The 9294-nt window shown below is 47.7% G+C and overlaps 1 long non-coding RNA gene across 2 annotated transcripts; it reads right to left on the reverse strand.

Moving 5' to 3' along the window:
- Positions 1-1688: 1688 nt before the first annotated feature.
- On the reverse strand, positions 1689-7137 carry LOC142830186 (uncharacterized). Of its 2 annotated transcripts, XR_012905205.1 has the most exons (5): positions 7082-7137; positions 4229-4324; positions 3667-3799; positions 2450-2534; positions 1689-1915 (listed from the first exon to the last, which is right to left on the reverse strand). It is a non-coding gene; the product is annotated as an uncharacterized LOC142830186 (long non-coding RNA). The 2 variants fall into 2 exon arrangements; XR_012905204.1 differs by lacking the exon at positions 7082-7137 and having other exon boundaries at positions 4229-4366.
- Between the last annotated feature and the right edge of the window lie 2157 nt (positions 7138-9294).

Consider the following 9294-nt stretch of genomic DNA (forward strand, 5'->3'; position numbering starts at 1 on the left):
TCTGACGGCCATGCAAGATGCATACGTTGCCTCACGTTCCGCAAAAGTTCCCTCACTGCTCTAAACTTACAGCTAGAGCACAAAGAGATAGGGAGATGAGGCTCCACATGATCCCCTTTGATAAGGCTCTTCAGCCTGAAGAATCAGCCTCTCTCCCGCAGCCTTCCCAGCAGCCGCAGAAGCAAAGGGCCTCCTCTCTGACTTCAGTCCCTCTGAGAAAAAACAGACTGTCGCCAACTGGCTCCCTGCCAGCCACTTTGAGTGGCAGATTGAGTATAGGGAGCAAGCCAGGCACATCTGGAGTATCTGCGGCACGCGCCGTTTCAACGGCACCGTCCAGATCAGAAAAGCCGAGTGCTACAGTGCCGTCATCAACCCATACACCGGCACCGATGACTGCCTCAGCACCGTCACCATCTGTGTGAAAGCCAACGGCACCGACTCCACAGCTGATGGCACCAACGCACACCAACTTCTCCTCGGCACCAGCCTCCATGCATGAGCGGTATTCTAAGTACCGTAATTATGTGGCACCGACTGTATCAGCACCGATTTCTTCGGCACTGACCCCATCAGCCCTGGCAGCTGCTCTCTTGGTACCAGAACCTACCACAGCACCACAGGGGCCTGTCTCTGCGAAGGCAACTGAAGCCTTTCACCATACTTGCCATCTCCGACTTTTCTCCAATGCCATCGTCTCCACCTCCATTTCAGTCGCCCAGGCGCTCGCCAGTCAGACATTATTCACCCTTCCAGCATCTGCCATTTCTTTTCTTGACTCCACCAAGGCAGCATATTAGCCACCACTGTCAGCGCTTTTCTGCCTCACCTTCTCCGATGCCATGAAGCTCTTACTCACCGTCACCATTGCTTCGTTCACCAGACTATTCTTATAGAGCAACGTATAGCAGGTCTCACTGATATGACCACTCCCCTTCCCACTCTTCTTCTTATTACCGGAACCATTATGACAAATGCACCTATTACAGGTGACATTCACCATACCATCACTCTTACTACCATAACTCGAGGTCAGTCCCAGGGTCTTTCACGGGCTACTCGTTTTCCAGACACTTGCCAGTGTTCGACCTACCCCGCTCAACTCAGGAGCCGATATCTGCACCCCCTCCCCCTTCTGAAATGGAGGAGGAACGACCAGTTATACCGGAAGTACAACAGCCTGAGAGATCACCCACTGATCAGTCACCCTCACCGGATGAGGCAGTTGTTCCAGGGGACACCTCTCCCCCAGACGATCTCAGGCAGTTCCAAGACCTTTTTAAAAGAGTCGCAGTGTCACAGGAGATTCAGCTCGCTGAGATAAAAGAGAAGCAACATCGTAGTCTCAAGAATCTTCAGACCTCTCACAGTGCCAAACTTGCCATCCCACTCAACGAGGCCATACTGGAAGTTGCCAATGACCTTTAGCAAACGCCAGCATCTGCACTCCCCACAAACAAGAAGGCCTATAAGAAATATTTTGTCCCACCTAAGGGGTCGGAGTTTCTATTTACACACCTGCACCCTAACTCATTGGTGGTTGATGCAGCGCAACAGAGAGCAAAAGCCCCCAATACAAGAATCAGTCATCGGACAAGGACGCAAAGAGACTTGATTTATTTGGCAGGAAAGTATATACCTCATCGGCCCTGCTCCTTCACATTGCCAATTATCTTGCACCTATCGAATCACAACTTCAATAATTATACCAAACTGACGGATGTCAGTCCTTGATGGAGTCGTTGCCCAAGTCCAAAAGGCCCATCTTAAAGTCTGTCATCCAAGAGGACTATGCTTCTACCAGGGCCAACTTAAAAATAGCAATGGACGTAGTGGACACGGCAGGATGAGCGGCAGCCACGGCGATTGTGATGCGGAGGGCCTCGTACCTACAGGCCGCCGCTGTCCCCAAGACCTGCAAGTGAAAGTAGAGGACTTACCATTCGAGAAGGATAATCTTTTCGCTGAAAAGACTTTTTAGCTGAAAAGCAAGGATTCCAGATCGACACTCAGAACCCTAGAGATGTACACCCCGCCCTATCGGAGAAGATGCTACACTCCTTTCCAAAGGCGCTATGACTACACCCATTCTAGGCAACAGTGGCAGCAAGGGTACCGCCCATTCGACCAATCCCGCCAATGCCACCCACCTCCCAGATGATGGAACCAGAATAACCGCCCACAAGCTTAATCCAATTCCAGGCAGCACATTTGACTGCTTGGTCAAGAGCAAGCAACCAGTGTTACCAGCCTACCCTCTCACAACTACCCGTTTGTTTCACCATCGCTTATGCCCCTTCTACCACCAGTGGGTGGATATCACCAACGACAGATGGATATTGGAGATAATCCAATTCGGTTATGCCATACCATTCCAATCCATCCCTCCCACAACCCCACCAACCCCATCCCTCTTCAGGGACCCCTCTCACGAAGATCTACTACGTACCGAGATCAACCATCTACTAGAGATCGGTGTGGTGGAAAGGATGCCCGATCATTTCGAAGGGAAAGGCTTTTATTCCAATTACTTCCTGGTACAGAAGAAAACAGGGGGATGGAGACCAATATTGTATCTCAGACAATTGAACAAATATCTCCGAAAACAACATTTCAAGATGGTAACCTTGGCATCCATAATTCCATCGCTGGACCAGAACAATTGGTTTGCTGCTCTCGACCTATGTGCATATTTCCACATTACAATTCATCCAGCGCACAGATGATTTCTCCGTTTCACTGTTGGCGAAGACCACTTCCAATACCTCATCCTACCCTTCGGGCTCTCTGCTGCTCCCAGAGCGTTTACAAAAACACTCTCAGTAATAGCCGTTCACCTCTGACGCAACAGGGTTGTTATATTCCCCTATCTAGATGACTACCTCATAAAAGGTCAGACTTCCTTGCAAGTACACAGGATCCTCAAAATCACCAAACTTTTCAGTCCCTAGGCTTACTCGTGAACAAGGACAAATCCACACTACAACCGACCCAAGACTTGGAGTTCATGGAGTGCGACTAGACTCCAGGGTAGCAAGAGCATTCCTACCATTGACCAGATTTCATTCAATCCAGCTATTGATAGATATCTTCCGAGCCAAGCGCGTGGTACAGGTACTTACAGCTCTCAAGCTCATGGGTCATATGGCCGTGACCACTTTCGTAGTCTCTCACTCCAGACTATATTTCCACACCCTACAACATTGGTTGGACACTGTTCACAACCATACCACTCGAGACATGCACAGGGTAGTGAGTGTTCCACCCGACGTCATCACCTCCCTGGTGTGGTGGACCATAGACAAGCATTTGCTGTCAGGAGTGCCCTTCCACCAACCACTACAATGATATCAGATTACTACAGACGCTTCCCTTATGGGCTGGGGTGTACACATGGACAGAGTTGTGATACAGGACTGCTGAGCACCCCCAAAAAGACATTACTTCACAGAAATCTTCTCGAGCTCAGGGTCCTCACCAGTGCTTGCAAGCATTTCCACAACCAAATACACAACTGCACAGGAAAGATCCTGACAGACAATGTAGCGACAATGTACTACGTGAATCATCATGGAGGTGCAAGTTCACGATCCCTATGTGCAGAGGCGATCCGACTTTGGAACCAGTGCATCACCAACAGCATGACTCTTGTGGCATCGTACTTACCTGGCATCAACAACATCACAGCGGACTCCTTCAGCAGGAACTTCATGCCAGATCATGAATGGGAGCTTCACTGCAGAGTCCTCCACTCCCTCCTTCGCCGGTGGGGAACACCATTCATTGACCTATTTGTAACCTACAACAACAGAAAATGTTGCAGTTATTGTTCCAGAGCTGGACTCAGTCACCACTCCCTGGGAGACGCATTTCTTATCAGCTGGAACAGTCCCCTGATGTACGCCTTCCCCCACCCAATACCACAAATTCCAAGAGTGCTTCAGAAGGTCAAGATGGACCGGGCCAAGATCATATTGGTAGCTCCAGCATGGGCGAGGCAACACTGGTTCCCTGTCCTCCTACAACTGTCCCACTATCCTTCACACCGGTTACCACTGCTCCCGGATCTAGTCACTCAGAATCACGTCCGCCTTTTTCACCCACAGCTTCATACACTGCACCTCACAGCATGGTACCTAGCTGGCTAAATGCTGCTGAAACATTATGCTTCGATCATGTCAAAGATGTCCTGATACACAGCAGACAATAAAATACAAGGAATACCGACCTTGCAGAACAGAGAAGGTTCACCAGCTGGTGCTCTGAACACTGCATCAACCCTCACGCTGCACCTATCCACAACATACTGGATTACATAATGGAGCTGAAACAAACAGGACTGGCATTAGCATCACTTAGAGAACATCTCGCAGCAATGGCAGGTTTTCGACAACTAATTGAGGGATTCTTCGTATTTGCTCATCCCCTCATGAAGAGATTCCTCAAGGAGCTAACAAATTTGAATCCTCCCCTTTGAACACCTCCCCCTTGTGGGATTTGGACCTAGTCTATGAACTCTCACGGCCCCACCCTTATAGCCTTTAGCCACAATTCCTCTTCAGCTCCTAACCAAGAATTTGGTATTTCTACTCGCCATCACCTCCGCACGCAGAGCCAGTGAGCTATTGGTGTTGATGGGCAGTACCTCCATACACCATCTTTCAGAAAGATTGTATCATCCTTAGACATCACCCAGCCTTCATTCCTAAGGTCTGCTCCAAATTCCACATCAATGAGCCTATTATACTTGCCTTCATACAACCCCAAGCTGCATGCTTCTCCTAAGGAAGCAGCCCTCCATACCCTAGATGTATGCTGGGCTCTAGCTTTCTATATAGACTGCACTAAGCCCTTTAGAAAGACAGACCGGCTCCTCCTTTCCCTGGCAGAATGATTGAAGGGGGAACCCATTTCATCTCAAAGGATAGCTAACATAATTGTGTCCTGCATAACCCAATGGTATGCCATACAGGAAATACCGCTCCCCGAATGCCCTAGAGCTATATCAGCCTCCACTGCCTTTCTGAGAGGTGTTCCCTTTGCAGATATTTGTTGGGCAGCCACGTGGGCTTCCTGTTGCACGTTCGTTAATCACTATGCCATCCAGCAGAGATAGCTGCCTGATAATTCAGTGGCAGCTGCAGTCCTTTCATCGGCCAACAAATAGGGGCTCCGAATCCCTCCTGCCTTCATAACGGGAGGGATACTGCTGTGCAGACACCTACAGTGGAGCACCCACAGGGACATCACTTGAAGAAGAAAGCGAAGCTACTCACCTTCATGCAGTAACTGTCATTCTTCGAGATGTGTGTCCCTGGGGGGTGCTCCACTACCCACCCACCTCTCCGCTTCGGAGTCTGTGTCACTCTGTTTTCCAGATCCTGAGGCGGGTTCGAGGAACTGACTGGAACTGGACTGAGTGGCGCGAAAGAGAGCGAACGCCGCAAGACGCCCTCCACACATGCATGGTCCAGCCAACGACTGCTGCAAAAATCTCCATGCTGCAGCACTGGGGCAAGCTCAGCACCTACAGTGGAGCACCCATGGGGACACACATCTCGAAGAACGACTGTTACTGCACAAAGATGAGTAACTTCGCTTTGTTTAGCCTGAGCCTATCCAGCTCTGGCTCCAACCCATTATGGTAAGAATTGCTAAATAACTATGTGTTGTCTAATGGCCTGAGTAGGAAAAATGCCCCATTTGTTGTGTTTGAAGAACCATCTTTGTGTGTTAGGTTGGGAGCTCTGAAATATTTCTGAGAATATGTGAGTAAAAATTATGATAAATAAGGAGCCATGGGGAGAGGTGGATAATAATCCCAAAGTGATGATTTAATTACGCTGCAAAAGAAATTTTGTATCTTACAAAACACGCTGCAGTTTTTCAGAAAAATGTCGCTATTTTAAGCATCACAATTTGCAATCAAATCAGTTGTTCCAAGCAAAAGTTATCTGGATGAAGAAATAGGTTTGAAAGAGAAGATTACACATACCCAGTGACTTCCTTATACAAATTAACCAACTCAACAAAAGCAATGAAATTACAAGTTAAAAAGCTCTACTTTCAAGTTCTTTGGACATTACTTCTGTGTTATATTGACACTAGAAGATTTACCCAATATTACCCAGGTCCTTCATCAGGGCAGGGGGCTGGAGATGTGGGTAGTGCAGGAGTCAGGGCAGGGACTTGGGGGTGTTGGGGGTTCAGGGCATGAATCCGAGGGCATTGGGGGGGAAGCAAGAGTCATGGTGGGGGTTGTGGAGGGGCTCAGGACAGGGAGCTGGGGATGTGGAGGGTGAGAGAGTGATTGTTGGGGAGCAAGGGGGGCCCAGCACAGGGGATGGGAGCAACTGTTGGCTTCACCCTGGAGACGATCTGGGGCAGTGGGGACCATGCATCCCACCTGCTGGCTTATCTCCGGAGGACAGAAGGAGGATTCTCCCTCACCCTTCCCCCGACTTGGGGCAGGAGGGGCCAGCAAGTGCTCTCTCCCTTCCCCTGTCCCTACCTTAGTAGGGGAGGGCTGGCAGGGTCTCTCTTCCTTCCCCTTTGCCCCTCCCAGGGTGAGGGGCCTGGCAGGGCGTCTTCCTTCCTCCAGCCCCTTTGAGGAGAGGCGGCCAATGGGACCTCTCTCCCTCCCCCTGGCTCCTCCTGGGGTGGGGTGGGAGCTGGCAGGGGCTCTCTCCCTCCTCTTGGCCCCTCCTGCAGCAAGGGAGGCAGTTGGGGGCTCTCTCCTGGAATGGAGGGGGGGGGGCAGAGGAGGCTGTCTCCCAGGCATGGGAACTGCACTTATCCAGTCTGGTGGCAGGCAAGATGGCAGAGCCCCAGCTCTGCTGGCCACTCCCTTGGTGGTGTGGTTGCCTCCAGTGGTCAGTCTGCATATAGCTCTCCCCTGCGCTTGCTGCCCCAGTGGCCACTGTGAGTATTGCATCCTTTTGAACAGCCCCTCCCTTTCCATGTTATGGAAAACAGTCTCATTCCTGGCACTTCTGGTTTTCCTGGCACAACCAACCCTGGCCTTGCTTTAAGTTAGGGTAAGAGGAAGCTGCATACCAAATTTGGTGGCCCTAGCTCTTACCATTTAGGAGGTGTTCTTGAACAAACCAACTCACAGAGAGACAGATGCATATTTCTAAAATATACAGAGGTAGGGATATAATGAGATTCAGAATGTACACTAAAATATACATTTATTTGCAGATAATATTTTTTTAGATGTCAGCTCCAAACAACATTCTCTACTATCTTTTGCTTCTGTAATGTCTTTGCAGTGACAGTTGATCATAGGGTGGGATTTATTCTATTGCACATACTATCCTGCTGATAACAATTAAGCTTGTGCAAAAACAAATACAAGGACATATTACCATAATATGACTCTTAATGCACTAGAAATACAGGAAAATTATTTTTCCCCCGTCCATCAAATAACTTAAGCATATGCTGAACTTTAAGCAGTGAATAGTTCCATTTAAATCAATAGAACCATTGTGTTCATGTTCTGAATTACTAAGCATGTACTGAAGTGTTTTATTGGATCTTATATTGCAAGTTGTGTATATCTGTAGTCATCTATGTTATGCATTAAATGTTTGCAATCAAATTTACAATGTTGACACATTAAACAGAACAGAATTATATTTTTAAATAAAATGTTGCACTAGAAATAGCATGTTTGTAAGGAAACTTAAATGATTGGTCTGTAAGCATCTAAGCATTTTTCATAAGACTTTAAGGCCAGAAGAAATCTTATCTGATGCATTTAGGAGCATCTTATCTGAATTCTATGTAAAAGCATACAGATTATATGGTGTCAACAGTAATTACTGCAGCAAGGCTGTAACTGCTGATTGTATGATGGCATATCTTCTAAAAAAGATTTCCATTCTTAAGTTAAAGACTTTAAGTGATGGAGACTGCATTATATATCTTAATCAGTTGTTCCAGTGTTAAAGATCTGTACCTTATTTCCAGTTTGCATTTATTTAGTTTCAACTGTTTATGACTGTATTATGCTAGTCAAAGAGCCCTCCTTTGCACGTTAGGTTCATTTACAGACCATGATCAAATCACCCCTTAGTATTCTATATAAAAATAAGGTGATTACTTTTACAAAGAACTTAGTAAAAGGAGCAAATAAACTGAGTATGCACAACATAATTGCTTTGTTGTAACTTTTAATTTTTGCATATATTTTTTGTACCGAGAATAACTTAGTAAAAAGATGTTAATAAAAGCTATGCTCCTGTAGATAAAGTTGTGTTGACAGCAGCAAGGGTCATTATTAGTTTACTGCAAGAATTGATTCAGATTTTAAGAGAACAGAAATTACATACTGATAATGAACTAGTGTTCCAGATGCTTACTGATTAAATTCAACAAGGAGTGGAATCTTAAGGAATATTTCATATGGAATGTATATCAAAGTATTGTTAGTGATACTAAATGTTTTTTTTTTCATATTTTTGTTCTGTTAGGGTTTGAAACAGCCCTTATTTCGAAATAACTTTCCTAGTGTCTACACAGCCAAACCACTATTTCGAAATAGCGAAGTGCTTATTTCGAATTTGGTAAACCTCATTCTATGAGGAATAACGCCAAATTCGAAATAGCTATTTAGAAATAAGTGCTGTGTAGACACTTATTTCGAAATAGGGGGCCTCCAGCCTTCCCGGGGTGCCCTGGTGGCCACTCCAGCCTCAACCAAGAACACTCCTCTCCTTCCCCCTCTCCCCGGAGCCCTTAAAGAGGTAGACTCTGGCCACAGTGCCTGTGCCAGCTCCAAGCCTGCCAGCCCAGAGCCAGCAGTCACTTCCCAACCCAGTGGCCCCAAAACATGAGCCAGCAAGCCACCAGCAGCCAGCCCTTGACCACTCCCCAGGAGCAGTCTGCCAGCTCCCAGGAGCCTGCCAGGGCCTGGAGAAGGCAAGCGCCTTCCTGGTCCAGGGTGGAGATCATGGACCTTATTCAGGTTTGGGGGGGGGAATGCCCCCAACGTCCATGATCTCCACACTAGATGGAGGAATGCGGCCATCTATGGCAGGATAGCTGCCAGCCTGGCCACCAAAAGGCCACATGCAAATCCAGGAGCAGGTTCGAATGAAAATCAAGTTGGTCCGAGACCCCCAACTCTGAGCTCTGAGCTTCCCCTCCCCCTTCTTCCCCCTGCTTCCCCCTTCCAGCTCCTCCTCCCAGGTTTCCCCCTCCCCTCATCCACCCTCTCTCCTCTCCTTTCCCCAGTTTCACCAGAGTTTCATTCCCTCTCCCCTGCATTTTGTTAAATAAAGACAG

This window comes from Pelodiscus sinensis, chromosome 7 (genome assembly GCF_049634645.1).
Source record: "Pelodiscus sinensis isolate JC-2024 chromosome 7, ASM4963464v1, whole genome shotgun sequence".
In the NCBI taxonomy this organism is placed as follows: Eukaryota; Metazoa; Chordata; order Testudines; family Trionychidae; genus Pelodiscus; species Pelodiscus sinensis.